This window comes from Anser cygnoides, chromosome 1, assembly GCF_040182565.1.
Source record: "Anser cygnoides isolate HZ-2024a breed goose chromosome 1, Taihu_goose_T2T_genome, whole genome shotgun sequence".
Lineage (NCBI taxonomy): Eukaryota > Metazoa > Chordata > Aves > Anseriformes > Anatidae > Anser > Anser cygnoides.
Window position 1 is genome coordinate 87024560 of NC_089873.1, and position 14702 is coordinate 87039261.

Below are 14702 nucleotides of genomic sequence, written 5' to 3' on the forward strand. Positions count from 1 at the left end.
TGAGCAGATGTGAAATGTTTTTATATTGGGTAAAATAGAGGTTTATGTTTAGAAATATTAAGTCCTGGTATGTACAAGACAACCCCGCTCATCTGTTAAAAGCTTGGGACCTGTTTATTACATGAAACAGTTAATTCATACAATTTGGGGCAATTTCCTATTTTTTCCCTGTGCATGAGGATGTTCTGCTACCAAAAAAATTTTTTTTTACTCTGGTTGTAAACTACTTATCAATGGCTTCAGAAGTCCCAATTTATGCAATTCTGTAATGTCTTCCTCTCCATTATCGGTTTATAGGAATCACTATTCCAAAGATAGCCTAAGTTACTGATTGAACATAACTTATTTTTTCAGCTGTTCTTAGAAAGATAAAAGAAATCATAATCCCATATAGACTATACCTGCTGGCTAGGTAGGATTTTCCTATGAGTTCAGTATACGTGCTGAACCTCTAGGTCCTTATCCCAGGGTACTTAACATTTTAATTAAGCCAAAATGATGGAAGACAAAACAGCTACATTCATATTACTCTATCACCAACAAGGATTCCCACATCCACCTCCTCCTCCCTCCTACAGAAAAGGTCTTTAGAAAGACCTGGTAGACAGCCTGTAGCTCTGCCTTCCCAGGAATGTCTAGATAACAAGGTGCAAATACTGATTTGAAGCAGACACATGTGGCTTCAAGGTTCCCTTCAGAAGACACTCATTCCTCATTTGGGCCAGAATTATGTCCAGTGGGTGGTGGGCCAGCTGTGAAATTCTCAACTACTAAGTGCACACATTTTTTAAAATATTGCTTTTTGCATTACAGGTTCAGGAGAGAAAAGGGGAGCAATTTTGGGAATGGTTTGAGTGCAAAGAGCTAGCTAGCTGCAAAAAAAGTTGAAAGAAGGACAATGAAAATATGAGGATGCAGAAGCTGGAAGGAAAGGAGGCTGGGGAAAGGACAGACTGCAGAGGGAAGGCTGGTACAAAAACCCCTAGAGTTTGGCAAAGAACAGAGCCTTCTATTTCTCTAGGAAAACAAACAAACAAACAATCTCCAAGGTGTCTAAGTGCAATCTCTACTTTCTGTGATCATCTACTATGATTTCTTAACTTGGAATGAAACCCTGCAATGTAAGGTCTCAAACAGGAACTAGAAGCCATCTTCCACTCCTACTTCTTAGGACAGTATCTGAAAGACAGAAACCCTTTTGAGTATTATAAGATATCCCTAAGATTATCCCAGCTCTAGTAGACTTTTACATTCGTATACAGAATGTAGTTTTGCCATATCCAATGCAATGGGTTGAAGGAAAAAGGATTCAGACAATGCTTACACTAACAACTTGCAAGCAAAAACAGGCAGGAGGACTACTTTGCCTCTGCCCTGATCAGTTGTTTCTGATCATCTGTTGGATGTTTAATGAGAAACAGTCAAGTACATCATTACTCTCTTTAGCACTGCACTTGAGCACTCTTCTTCCCATAGTAGCTTATACTGGCCACTCCACCTTCTCAACTTCCTGGCCTTGCTTAGAGATAGAGAAATCTGTATGCTAAGAGTGAGAGAAAAGGAGAAAGCACAGGCACTCATTTTAGTAATTAAACTCTATTATTACAGCCAATAAGTTACACTTTGAAGGTTAATGCTCTATACCGAGAAGGAGAATAATTTTTGAAAAATGTAAGTCTTGCATCTACCAGTAGCATAGATGAAAAAAAAAAAAAAAAAAAAAGATCAAATAGCTTTTACTTTTCCATGATATTTGAACACATACTAGACTGACGTTATATTTCACAATTTGTTGGGAATTTCCCCTCATGTCATGAGGCCACTGCCTGTCCTTTAGCAATAATGAAACCCATATTTCCCAAAGTTGCACTGACAACCTCAAGAACCAATGCCATTGCCTAGACCATAATGTCATGTAGATAGTACAACAAACAGGACTGTAACCATCCTCATAACCTGCCCCAGAGAGCTTTGTGCTGTGGAAAATCATCTAGTACCAAGTCATGGTCAAACGTTAGTAGAATTATATTACAGATAAATTACCGTATTATTTGATAATGTCTGAAAAATTACTAGTTTCATTCTTTATTTTTTTCCAGCAAATCAATGATCTTTCCTTTTTTTTTTGCCTTTTATTTTGCTCTTTTGTCTCATTGACTGGTCCTCTAATTTGAAATAAAAACTGCCTTTGATATCCGCTCCATTTTAAGTACATTAGCTTTTTAAATACCTTATATTCACAAGTAAACCAGCCTCTTAACTAAAACTAAATCAGTTTTCTTCAATTTCTTGAGCTCCTCTACTGGAGCCGATTTCTGGAGTAACAAATCCTACAAGGTTTTTACTAGTCATTAGCTTGTTATAAAGAATTTCAGATATTACCAGCTATGTTGCTGTATGAACTCTGTGGGGTTTTCCTGACACTAACCTCTAAGCTTTTAAAGAATCATCACCAGTTAGTTGAAGAAATCCTGCAAATTACAGTTTAACACTTCTGAAAGATGGTTTTCTTCCTCAAGTAGAGAGCTCTCTCACTGTCACTTATGGAGTCTATATTTATGACATTTTGCTTTCTCACAGGTATTTGGCAGTATCCAGTATTGCTAAGGGTGATGCAATTCCTACTTCCACTCTACCCCCCGGGCCTCCTGGCATAGAGGCTGTCTTACCAAGGCTAATGCAAACATTGGAAATGGTGAGTCACTTTCTACCCTCATATGTAGAGGCTCTATGGGGGCCCTCTCATGAGGGCTATACCTAATTTAAGGGTGATCAAATTCATTTAATTGGATCTTCCATCGAGGTTCTGCAAAGCATGTTCAACAGAGAGTTTTGCTGAGCTCTGAGATTGATCTTTCTGTAAGATAATGCAGGAGAGAAAGGGGTCTGAAGAGGTAAATGTTGCCAGGTAAGGGTTGACATACTGCCTTATGTCAGTCTTAACTGGTCAACATCAGTACAATCGGTGCAACAGAAAGCTGTAGACCTGACAGGGAGAAGTCAAAAAGGACAATCAGTTTGAGAAAAGGAAGGTGGTGGCCAATGGAGGTAGGACTATAAATAAGTGAAGGGCATCCAGTGCAGTCTGAGTTCAGGCACTGCAGAAGAAGCTTGCAGTCTGCAGTCCTAGATCTGACCAACCTTCTCTGCAACCTTGGGCATTTAAATATTCAACTGAAGGAAAAAAAATAAATGATAGTAGTATAACTCTTCACTTCACAGATGTATTTTAAAAGCTTAACTTTTGTAGGACATTATGAATATGAAAAGCACAGCAGCACTCATTATTTTGCTTAACTAAAGATGTCTTTGCCTAGCTGAACCCTAAAATCTTTTGATGGTAGCTCATCACAAAGATGTGTTGTGAAATTTTTCTCACTTTTGTGTTGGCCAGTGGTCATTTCATGCCACTGCATACTTGTTTTTGTTTTTGCCATGTGCAGTTTTTCAAAGTGACCTTTCCCATAATACATAAATGTAGCTTCTTAACAACAATGATGAAATCCCCAAATCCTTGTTTTCCCTAACAGTTAAAATGCAATAGCTTAATTATACCACTTCACAAAACACCTTAAATTGGCTTACATACAACAGCATTTAAAAACAGAAGGGTAAAACTTCCTGCAACTGTGCCAGGAGACAATACTGGCACTTAATATTGATATGTCTGGATAGTAAAGGAAGAGACAAATTAAAATCTTCAGCAGTCAATTGTGAACAAATGCATATTAAGTGTGATCACTCATAAGTGTACCTGAAAACTGCATATTCTCAGAGGGAATAAAGAAATGCACCACTATTCGACATTCTAAGAAATCCTTCTCAGGATATTTTCTCTCATTACTTTTTTGATAGAAGAAGAAACAAATGCTACAGACAAGCCTGACATTTTCAGATGTTTGGCACTCCTTACCCTCACTTCTATCTACAGAAGTTCAAAGTCCTGACATCTCAGGGCTTTGTCTATGGCCTGGGTATATGAAAGATTAGTCAAGGTGCTCTTCAAATTTATTATTCACAGCAAGAGAGGCAAAGAAAGTTGCTGTGCTTATAATAATAGAACAATTGAAAAAGTGTCACTGTGGATAACTGTAAAATTAACAAAAAATAAGAAAGGCTTCTAACTGATACATGGTAATCTTAATTAAACATACCGATTTTAGTGAAAGTTTTGCCACAATACAGACCATTTTCAGCCTTTACAAGCCCTTCCTGCCACCATGAAGAATGCACAGAGAAAGAAAAAGTTCCCAAACTCGTATGATTTTATACTTCTAAGCAGGACTTTCCCTTGGCCAGCAGTTGCTCCAACTGCCAAATTCAAGGGTGGATGAACCAATAAGAGATGTGTAGCTGTGGTGCTTAGGAGCATGGTTTAGTGGTAGACTTGGCCATGCTGGGTTGATGGTTGGGTTTGATGATCTTAGAAGTCTTTTCCAACCTAGATGATTCTATGCTACTTTCTGATTCTTTTCTTATTTGTGACCTCATTAATTTATCTTTTAAAACAAGGACTAAAGAGCACACAAATCATAAATCAAGAAAAAAACATTATAGGTAGAAGGCAGAATTACCATCAAGGTGTCAGGAAAACAGCAAGGTAGTTGATGCTCTTTGTCTCTAACAGAGTTTTAGCCTATGAGTTGCATACCAGACTGTGCAAAACACTTGCTCTGGTCTGTTAAGCTATGAAAGTTAGCAGCATCTAAACCAACTGTAGGTGTTAAAACCTCTTGGGACAGCTGTGACTATAGCATGGAAAAGGAGGTGTTTCATACTGTACCTAGAAAGTTCAGCAGACCCAGGTGTGATGAATGTTTGCTCTGAAAGCTTCTCTTTCCTTTTCTCCCACCTTTTTTTAGAACGTACTTTCTTCCTTACTATTCATCTTTTTTTATATCTAGTACAATAGAAATTTTGGCTATTCAGTGTTTCTACTATAATATCTGAGGTGATATTATAGAGAGAAACTAGCTGGTGGGAGAAAATGGAAGGGAAGAATAAACAAACAAACAGGGCACTTCCCCTCCCCCCTCCCCCTTCTTTTTTTTTTGTGATGGAAGTGAGCTTGCTGGTTGTATGCTAGTTTGCAAAAGACAGTGACAGACTAGCAGCTTAAAGAAGACAGGTATCAACAACGCATTTTACTGTACCAAATGTTTTGTAACAGTTTGTGTTGCATAAAGCACTTTCATACCATCTGTGCTCCAACAGCAAAAGGACTCTGTCCCAGGCAGAGCCTTTTGTCTTTTCATAGTCAACAGAATTCAGTGGAGATGGATATCAGAATTATAAAACTTGTCTCTGGTTGGATGTGTGCAGTGTATCAGCTTCCCCTGCAAACCCTCTGTATTCCTAACATCCCACAGTCTGTCAAGAAAATCAGCACAGTGCCGCAGACATGCAGACATGAAGAGAAGTATCATATTGATACTAGTATCTAATCTAGTATCATATAGATACTAGATAATAGTATCATATACATCACATTGGTGCCACTTTTTAACACTGGGCTGATTTGCTGAAGAAAAATAATGTAAGCAATGCAAGAAAAGGAAATGCAATTGAAAGGCAAGCATTTGTCTCATTAGTGTTTGCTATGCAAATTCATTATATTCTGGAGAAGGTAAAAATATTTTAATGAGGAAAACAAAGACTGCACCTCTTCAAACATTTCTTTTAAAAACACGTTTTATAAGGACAACTTATTTCTAAGATGAATACAAATAACACATACACAATCTGAAAACTAAATAGAGGCCATTAGAAACCTGAATATCTTGATTACAACAAATTGCCTTCTTTAGGTTGTGGTGTTAGTCATTACTAAATAATTATTTGTTTCTTAGCACTGGAATAAAGGTAATCATTAATACTAATCTCTACATAAGCAAAATAAAGTATTATTCCTTATACCGCCACCAGACCTTGCTTTTGCACTACTAAAAACCTGTATGTCTATGGCAGTGAAAAAGTAACTGAGTTGCCATAATTTTCTTTTATTCTTTAGATATAAAAAAGGGAGTGCGGAGAGGGGATAGGGGGGAAGGGAGAGAGAAAGATCTGAAAAAGAGTAAGACAGACTCCCCATGCAGCTAGCCATAAAAGCAATCTCTGTTTTCCATATTGTCCACTCTGAGACTCAAATGTTTCTCATTATCATCATTGTTTCATGGATTCTTCTTATTTTAATGAATTTCAGTGCTAAGACACATATCTATTTTCTTGGCTATCCTGCTTCATTATTGTGATGAAAGCAGTCTTTTAATTTTAAACATTATTATTAAAAGTAACACATGAAAATCTTATCTGAAAGATGCACTGTTTTGGCAGTAGATACAAAACAAAATGCAACCAGAAAGGTACTCAGCTGTATATTTTGTTATAAGACTTTGAGTAAATTTTAGGCAAGAATGAGAAAGGCACTTACCAGCATTTATCATTCTAATTACTAGCGTATTTGTAGACTAGCATATTTGTATACATTTCTTATACCTCAATAAGGTCAAAACTGAAGCTAGCTCTACACATAGCAGTTAGCTGGTGAAGTCTCTGTCTCTTGAACACATTACAGCAGAAGTATTCCAAAAAGACTGACTATTCCTGAATCTGTTCTTCAACGCATTAAGCACTAACATCTTTCAATATCAGGTAGGCTTATGTTATGCCACTTCCTCTTTTGTTAACCACGTAAATATTCACAATCTATTTGTCTTTGAATATACTGCATTTTTTTAACTATTATTATTATTTGGGATCTTATGAGGTGTTCATTATTACCTAGACCGAATGGTCCATAAGAACACATGCTAAATAAGCTCTTCGCTAGGACATACACATTCAACAATAAGCTGTCATATTTTGTTTTACCTTTAGTTTTGAATCTTACAGGTGTGTGCTTTGTAGGTTGTTTTTTGTTGTTGTTGTTTGTGTTCTGTTGTTGTTGTTGTCATTGTTTGTTTGTTTGTTTGTTTTCTCTCAGCTGAAAATAATGCAACTAACTAATTTACTGAAAACCCTGAACTTTACTTAATAGTGGTTAGAGCATCCTGGAGGCTTTTGCTGGACAACATACAGACATGATACAAGTTCATCTGTACCTCAGCTGAGGATATCTCATGGAGTTTAACACCTGTGGTGCTCCATGATGCTTAACCCTTAGCTATTCAGAGCTGGCATGTTCTTTACTACACAGGCTCCCAGCAGACACCTCAATCCAGTGACCTTTGCAATGTCACAGAGGTTACAGAGATGGCTCTAAGGCTGGGATCCATAGTAGCGCATCCTGAATACTTATGAAGTCAGAAAGTCATTTGGGCTCACAGAATCTTCTAAAATATGCAAGACATCTCTCTGATCCCTTATCCTTTCCAAATGGCAATATAATGCAGATTTTAAGTGCCAGTCTATCACACTCACATATTGCTACCCACATAAAGGAAGAAAGTATGCTCTGCTGCCTCAAGGTCGTGAAATACTTCACTTCCCTGTTAGCAAATACAAGCACCTCCAGTAAAACAGAGGCGTAAGGTTATCATCTCACTGTATAACTGATTCATATCTGATATGCAGCTTGTGCCAATTTTGTCTCTGCACACTTCCTTGCTGGACATCTTTTTGTTTTATAGCAGTCTGTCAAACTGAAAGGTAACTAAAGAGATGCTCATACAGTAAGTCATCATGTAAATGTTATCATTTCTCTAATTGTAGATAGCTCAACTAAAACAATTTTTGGAGTCTGTAGACAGCAACAATGCTGGTATGCATATATTTTTCTTCAGTATTACACTAGAATTCATTTCAACTTTCTTGCCAGCTAGCTTCTTCTCTGACCTCTGCATCTGCACTTTTTTTTTTGATATACACTGATCTCGTTTTTTGACAGCTTTACAAGGAGTTATCATGTGATTTATCAAAGTGATGTGAGCTTAACAGAGTCATCCTAACAAAAGTTAGGATTTAGAAATGGAAAACTGAAATGCAGATAGGAGTTATGTACAGAAAGGCCTCATTTTGGCATATCCTTTGCCCCCATTAATGTAAAATAACAGCCTGAACAGGTCAGTGTTTTTGTTTGGGGGAGGGGGGGGAAGGGCAAATATTATTCAGGAGAACTGATAATTTAAAATTTGTTTTACTATCACACAATAGAGTTCATTCAAAGAGTTTTAGCACAATTCCTACATGTTAAATTTGACTTTGAGGTTATTTTAATTATACTGGAACCTTCTAATTTGAAGTTAACAAAGTCACATAGATGTTACACTTCAATTAGAAAATCCCCAAGTTTGGTACAGACACTGAGGCAGAAGAACTATCAGAAGATTAAACTTAATTACATTTTTACAAGATATCTGAAAAGCTGACCTTTGCCAATTGCTTCTATTATCATGTATTGCAAGAATTATGTTACTTCTTTAGGTTATAGCTGAAGTAGATTATATCAGCTGAATCCATATGAATCGTAATTCTGTTTCAGTCAGTGGACTCCAGGGAGGACAATTTTAGCTAGAAATGAATAGGGTCAATTACGCTTGAGCTAATGGAAGAAAGGTTATTGATATTTTGGTAAAATAAGTACTTTTATAAATAAATGGGGGGAAATTGTCCGCAGTTTTAAGATGTGTTTCTGAAAGTAATTTTAATCACTATATATTTGATAAATCTGTGTCCTGCTTTGAACACAGTAGTGTCATCACCTAAATATGTCTAGTTGAATTAAAATAAAGTCTGTTATTGTAGAAAGGGTTAGTACAGCAAAGCTCAGCAGATTTTCTTTTGAAAGGCTCAGCAGATAAGCATTCAAAGTTGGGATTTTATTCAGTGTAACTCAGTGATTCTAACCAGTGGCTTAATGAATTGCTGTACTGCCTAAGTCATGACTATATCTGAGGTACAAGAGCATGAATACAAAGGTCTATCCACTACACTGTATAGAATTATCCTGGAGTGGTTATTTGTTCTTAATAGTGTTATTGTAATAGTGCCTAGATACCCATCTTGTACTGAAAAAACATACAGTAATAAATGGTCCTTTCACTAAAGAGCTTTCAGTATAAATAGGAAAAATAATAGGAAAAAATGCTTTGGAAAATTATTTTTGAAAATAATTGTGGTACTGCTTAGCTTGACAAAATTTTAACAGCTTAAAGCCCTTCAGAAACTTGTTCAGTTATGTCAGACAATTAAAATCCACTTTTGTAGTGATTTAATAATTTACATCTGTCTTCCATCTTAATGCACCTTAAGTTGTAAACTTGCATCCCTAAAAATATTTCAGGAAACAACTATTTTATCTTATACATACAATGCATATCTTCCTGTACCCAGGAGTACTTTTGTCATATGTAATGACACGAAGTTGGTTATGTAGTGTGGCTTCAAGGCCTTTGAAAAGAGGATGACCATCACATTTACTAAGAACAACCACATTTCAGTCTGAAGAGCAGATGGGCCAGCACAGTGCACTGCTAACAGCAAGCTATGGTCTTAGCTTGACTATACATTAAACCACAGTAACAGAAAACTTCAGTAGTTGCTGCTATCATAACTGTGACTAAAACTGCACATGAAAAATCCTTATCTTTATCTGAGTGACTTCTCTTTTTTGCCTCACTTCAAACCACCAGGGTGATACCCATTTTACAGACTTTCCAGCTTTCCCTTGTCTTTCCATCCCAGTAGTTCCAAAGGATTTTTCCAGTTGCAACGATAGATTTACCAATGATTTGGGGGACACACAGAAAAGATGAAGGGTGGGGGGAAAAACTTTGCATGCATTTGAAGGAACCCCATGCTCTCTACATTTTGTTTGCAATCTCCAGAATAGGAGGGCTTGTAAGAGCTTGTGTTTGGGGTTTTGGTGCTTTGCTGCTTACGCCAATTCTGGTATCTGGATTGCAGTCACTAACACAAAGGTGCACAGCCTATCAGAAGCATAAAACATAGCCATAACTATTTCAAGCAAGTTAGTTTTCTGATCTGCAAAATATGGGAAACGTATTCCTTGATGTCTTAGATATTTCACCTGTGTTATTATTAAGTCCCTATTAAGTTTATTATTATTATTGTTATTATTAAGTCCTTATCAAGTTTAATAGGGACTTGTACCTTGAACTCAACTTAAATGCTAAGCTAAGTTGCTGACTGTCATCTCTCATTCAGTTATTCACTCACGAGATGCACACACACAATGACTTAGGTTAAGTGACAGCTTTTACACCTCAGTGTGGTGTGAGCTCTGGTGCAACAGCGTTACAATTTTACAACTCTTCCTCTCACTTATTCTCAACAGAAGAAAGGCAAAGCTTAAAGCAGAGACAAGCGAAACAAATGATGATGCTGAAGGATGGAAATGCCTGAGGCCACTGGCTAACCATGCTACAAAACCATCACTAAATAGGAAATTGCTACTTTTTTCACAGCTGTGTGACTACAACTTGCAGGTGATATTTCCGAGTTCTCAGCTGCAACTATGCTTTTCATCTCCATAATTAAGACAATGACACTGGACTCAGTCTGTCATCATCCCAAACTACACCATTTGTTTGCTGCAGAACAAATCAACAAGGAAGAGGAAAACTTTTCAGACTGGTTCTCCAAGGCTGAAAGCATACTTTCAGGCTATTAACCATCTGGCAAAAGCTTTCCAGCTTGAATGCAAGGATCCTACAACACTAAATAGAAATTAAGCCTGTTAAGTCTTTTATATTCTACTACTATGAATGAACTTAAAAAAAAAATCAATCAATCTTCCATGTCAATATACGGGCTCCTTTCACTGACACCCAACAAGTATGCTGGTACTGGGTCAGACCTTAGTGACAGCTTCTAACACAGTCACGTTGGGACTGTTGAAAATGGTTTTAAAGTTCCTGAGATGGAGGTTACATATAGAGTCATCATGTTCAATACCAGTGTTGGTGTTTTTTCCATGAAACTGTCACTATCCTTTTCCAATCCATTTATATTGTTGACTGCTTCAGTATCCTGTGGCAATGAATACTGCAGTTTTAGTAACTTCATAGCCTCATGAATTCTGCAATAGGACATGTCCTGGGTTATTAAAAATGTGCTTGCAAATACTTCCACTGCTTCCAGTGGAATTTCTCTAATTTATCTTGCATAGCTAAAGCAAGAATTTGTTACTTTGGGCCTTGTAAGCTGAATATGCATTATGTTGAGTGCAAAAAGCAGAGTAGAGGATTTTGCTTGCACATTTAGATCTGTTTAGAGATGAAATGAAATGACTTATCTTCAAATAATCAAATCAGGAGTGGAAATTAAAATTCATGAACTTTACGAAGCTTAGGATTCACCTTCCCTATAATAAATATCTGGGACCAGCCAATACAGTTACAGCCATGAAAATTATATATATTTAATATTTCAAGCACAAGTCTGTCACAACTTCACAGAGGCAATTCAACACTGACACAAAAAAAAAAAGTTATGTTTTAAATAATAATAATAGCTTTATTAAAAAAGCTTTTAGAAATCACCACAGAAAATTACCATTTACATGGACTCATTATACACTTCAAAATATTTTCTTTTTCTGAAGTAATGGAACAGAAACAAATTAAATGTCCCTTTAGATTTCACTTAGGGAAGATTTTCTTTTGTATATCTTTGACTCTAACCTTTTGACAGCTAAAATGAGTGTAGCATTACTAAAATGGATAATGCACCCTCCTTATTATCTTCAGATATAGTACAGTAAATACTGATTAGATTTAACGTTAGGTTTACAGCAGAAACGATACTGAATCTATATTAGTGTGTCAATGAATGATGTCAAGCTGTACTTTAGGCTTCACTATTTCCAATTTCAATTTAAAATTGACTTTTATGTCAGCTTTAGTAAGTATTTTAATATTAATAACACATATGTATATGCATACTTATACAAATATTATTTAAATTGCTATAATTTAAGAATAAGCATTCTCTTTCTCCCCTGCTGCCTTTCAGACAGCTCCTTTGTACAGGAAAAACAAACCCTGTATCAGACAAAGCCTGTTATATATTTTCAGGGGATATAATAATCATAATTTAATTTGCTGTGGCAGCCCCTCTTTCCCTACACTTGTAAGAGGATTGTGGCATCAGAAGTGTACAATTTTCACAGTAGCAGAACAGTGTACAGGAAAATTATGATTTTATAGTTCTATAAGCTCTGTGTCCTTTTCCCAGCATTTTCAGGAGTGCAATATGCAGGTTGATACAATCAACAACCAACTATGTAATGTGGCTAATGGGGATAAGAATGAGAACAATGTGAAAATATCACATGCATTGTATTTATGGTGAATATTTTGAGTTTGGTAGTTTATTTTTCAAGCAGTCCTGTCCCTGATCACTGTTGGGAGGACAATTCTATGTTAGTGATGCAATTCTTAAGCCCCTGCCATGTCAGACTGCCCACTTTTTCCAACACCCACAGAATATCCTGTTTATTCCCAAGGCTCATATTCATTTTCTAATTAAATCTTGACAGTTAAATTGTCATTTATGGAAACGATCTATGGTCCGTTGTGAGACAGTGTCTGGACACATTAAAACCATCTGGTCAAGTGCTTTTATTTTGTTTTGGTTTTGTGTTTTTTTGTTGTTGTTTTTTGTTTGTTTTAAAACAGTTCAACCAGGTATGCCTTGAAAGCATTAGTAAGGGTAAGTGGTAGGTATTTGAATATGCCTCCGGGATGAAACACAAGGTTTTGCAGGGAGTCCACAGTGCTGTAAAGCTCAGTCATAATGTTTGGTATTTTGTTCTGCTACAAGAATCCACAGTCTACTTGAACACCAATTTATTTTCCTAATCCTCTTCTCCTGGCATCAGTAATTTCTTACCCAGCCCATGTAGCCAGGTGTTATTATTACCATTTTCGTTAACTCACCTCTGACCTACATTCACTCATCTGCTTGTTAGTCTTTCACATATAAATAGACTTTAAATGTTACAGTGTGATTTCAAACTTATGTTAATAGATAACACCACCCACTCATACTAAAGAGAAATACTACTTTCATCATCTTACAAGTTTAGAACCATAGTTAAGATAAACTTGAGGAGCCCTTTAAACATCTCACTCCAAACACACGCACGTTTAAAAAGTGTTCTTATTAATATCTTCATAATAATTATTTTCTTAATCCTTATTACTGTAGAGATGATTCTTATTACTGAAAAACAGTTAATGATACTTTCCAAAGGAAAGCACAGCAAAGTTGATCTCCCTGTTGATTTGAAATTCTGCTTTCATTTAGAACAGTTGATCAGTTGCCCACTCTGTGGTTACTCCTTTACAAAACCAAACACATTAGTAAGTGTTTGAGCAGGGGTGGGAAGCCAGAGTTCAGTAGTGTGTGAGAAGACAAAGGGAAACATATTGAACTTCTACAGGGACAGGAAATTTGGTACTGCAGCCAAAAATTGCCAGCATTGTGCAAATCAGTGCAAATTAACAGGGAGACCACTGAAGGGAAAGCAGGAATACCCATTCCAGTTTAAGATATTCCTGCAGTGCAATACTTCATTTTCCACAGTGAATGAGCAGACATCTTGCCTTTAATCTTTTTCTTTAAAATGAAAATGTTACAATGGTAGAACAGACACTTGAAGCTACATTGAAACTGTGTGGAGCACACCAGCAAAAGAAAGGTGCCCCCCAAACTAGCAGGCATAGATGGTCTTGTATGTGCACTGCTCATGCACATCCTCTGAAGCAATGGGACCATGTGGCAATACCTAACTAAAATCATGGAAAGAAATCCATGGAAGATTGCTGCATGGTCAGACACCATAACCACTCCAGAGGTTCCTGAAAAGTCAGTAGATGATGTTGTAGACCAGGAGAGTAACAGAGTGCTACCTTGCTCTTCATTTCTACACTTATTTATAAGCATACACTTGGGACACTTTTCTGTCCCTTAGTTCTAATCATCCTGTTATTTGACAGAGCTAAGAATTAACACAAAGCAAGCCATAGTGATAAATAATGGCTTGCAGTCCAATAGCCAGAATAAGCTGGTTGTCTTGGAAGGCACAATGCATCAAGGCAACTCATTTTACCCACAGGCAGCACAAGAGCTGAAGTCAACAAGCCCTACAGGTTTGAACCATGCGCTGATCTCCTTTGATATGCTTTCCATGGGAAGCCCCTGCATGAAGATTGCTCCTTCCTACTTGAATGCAGACGTCAGTGAAAATAGTGCCAGATTTACCACCTATAGGATCTATTTGCCCTTTTTTTGTAGTGCGCTATCCTGGAGCCATGATCCAGGGCCAAAGCAATCATTGTTTTGAGCTTATATGCCCTCTGACATTTTCACCCAGGCTGTTAGCCCTTGTGCCATCAGGAAAAGTTATTATCTATTATTCTTACCATGTGCTTTTTTCAGGTAAATTTTAAGACCATGAAAATCTGTGTCCTAGACTGCCACAGTAGTGTCTTTATACCACAGCTATGATGTTTGCATTATATGACTGTTTTATAGCTTAGGGCATAAGAATTTGAACATACAAAGGCTGTTGTTGGAGGGGCACAAATGTGGTGCTGCCTCATTACTACTGTTTCAGAGCAGGCTTGGGCATAAAATTCTCCAGGTTTTGGTATTTGGTTTTCCCCTATTAGAAATTGTCGCTCTGTATGGGAGACAATTTAAGTACATGCACAGTACTGATAATAAGAGAATCAGAG

General features: G+C 36.9%; 1 protein-coding gene across 2 annotated transcripts in view; it reads left to right on the plus strand.

Annotated features, from left to right (window-relative positions):
• HTR1F (5-hydroxytryptamine receptor 1F) overlaps positions 1–14702 on the plus strand; it is a 116303-nt gene that overhangs the window by 50244 nt on the left and 51357 nt on the right. For both annotated transcript variants that reach the window (XM_013187678.3, XM_013187686.3), the window contains exon 2: positions 2581–2695. The gene's annotated coding sequence lies outside the window, so the exon portion shown is untranslated. The remainder of the gene's footprint in view (positions 1–2580; positions 2696–14702) is intronic.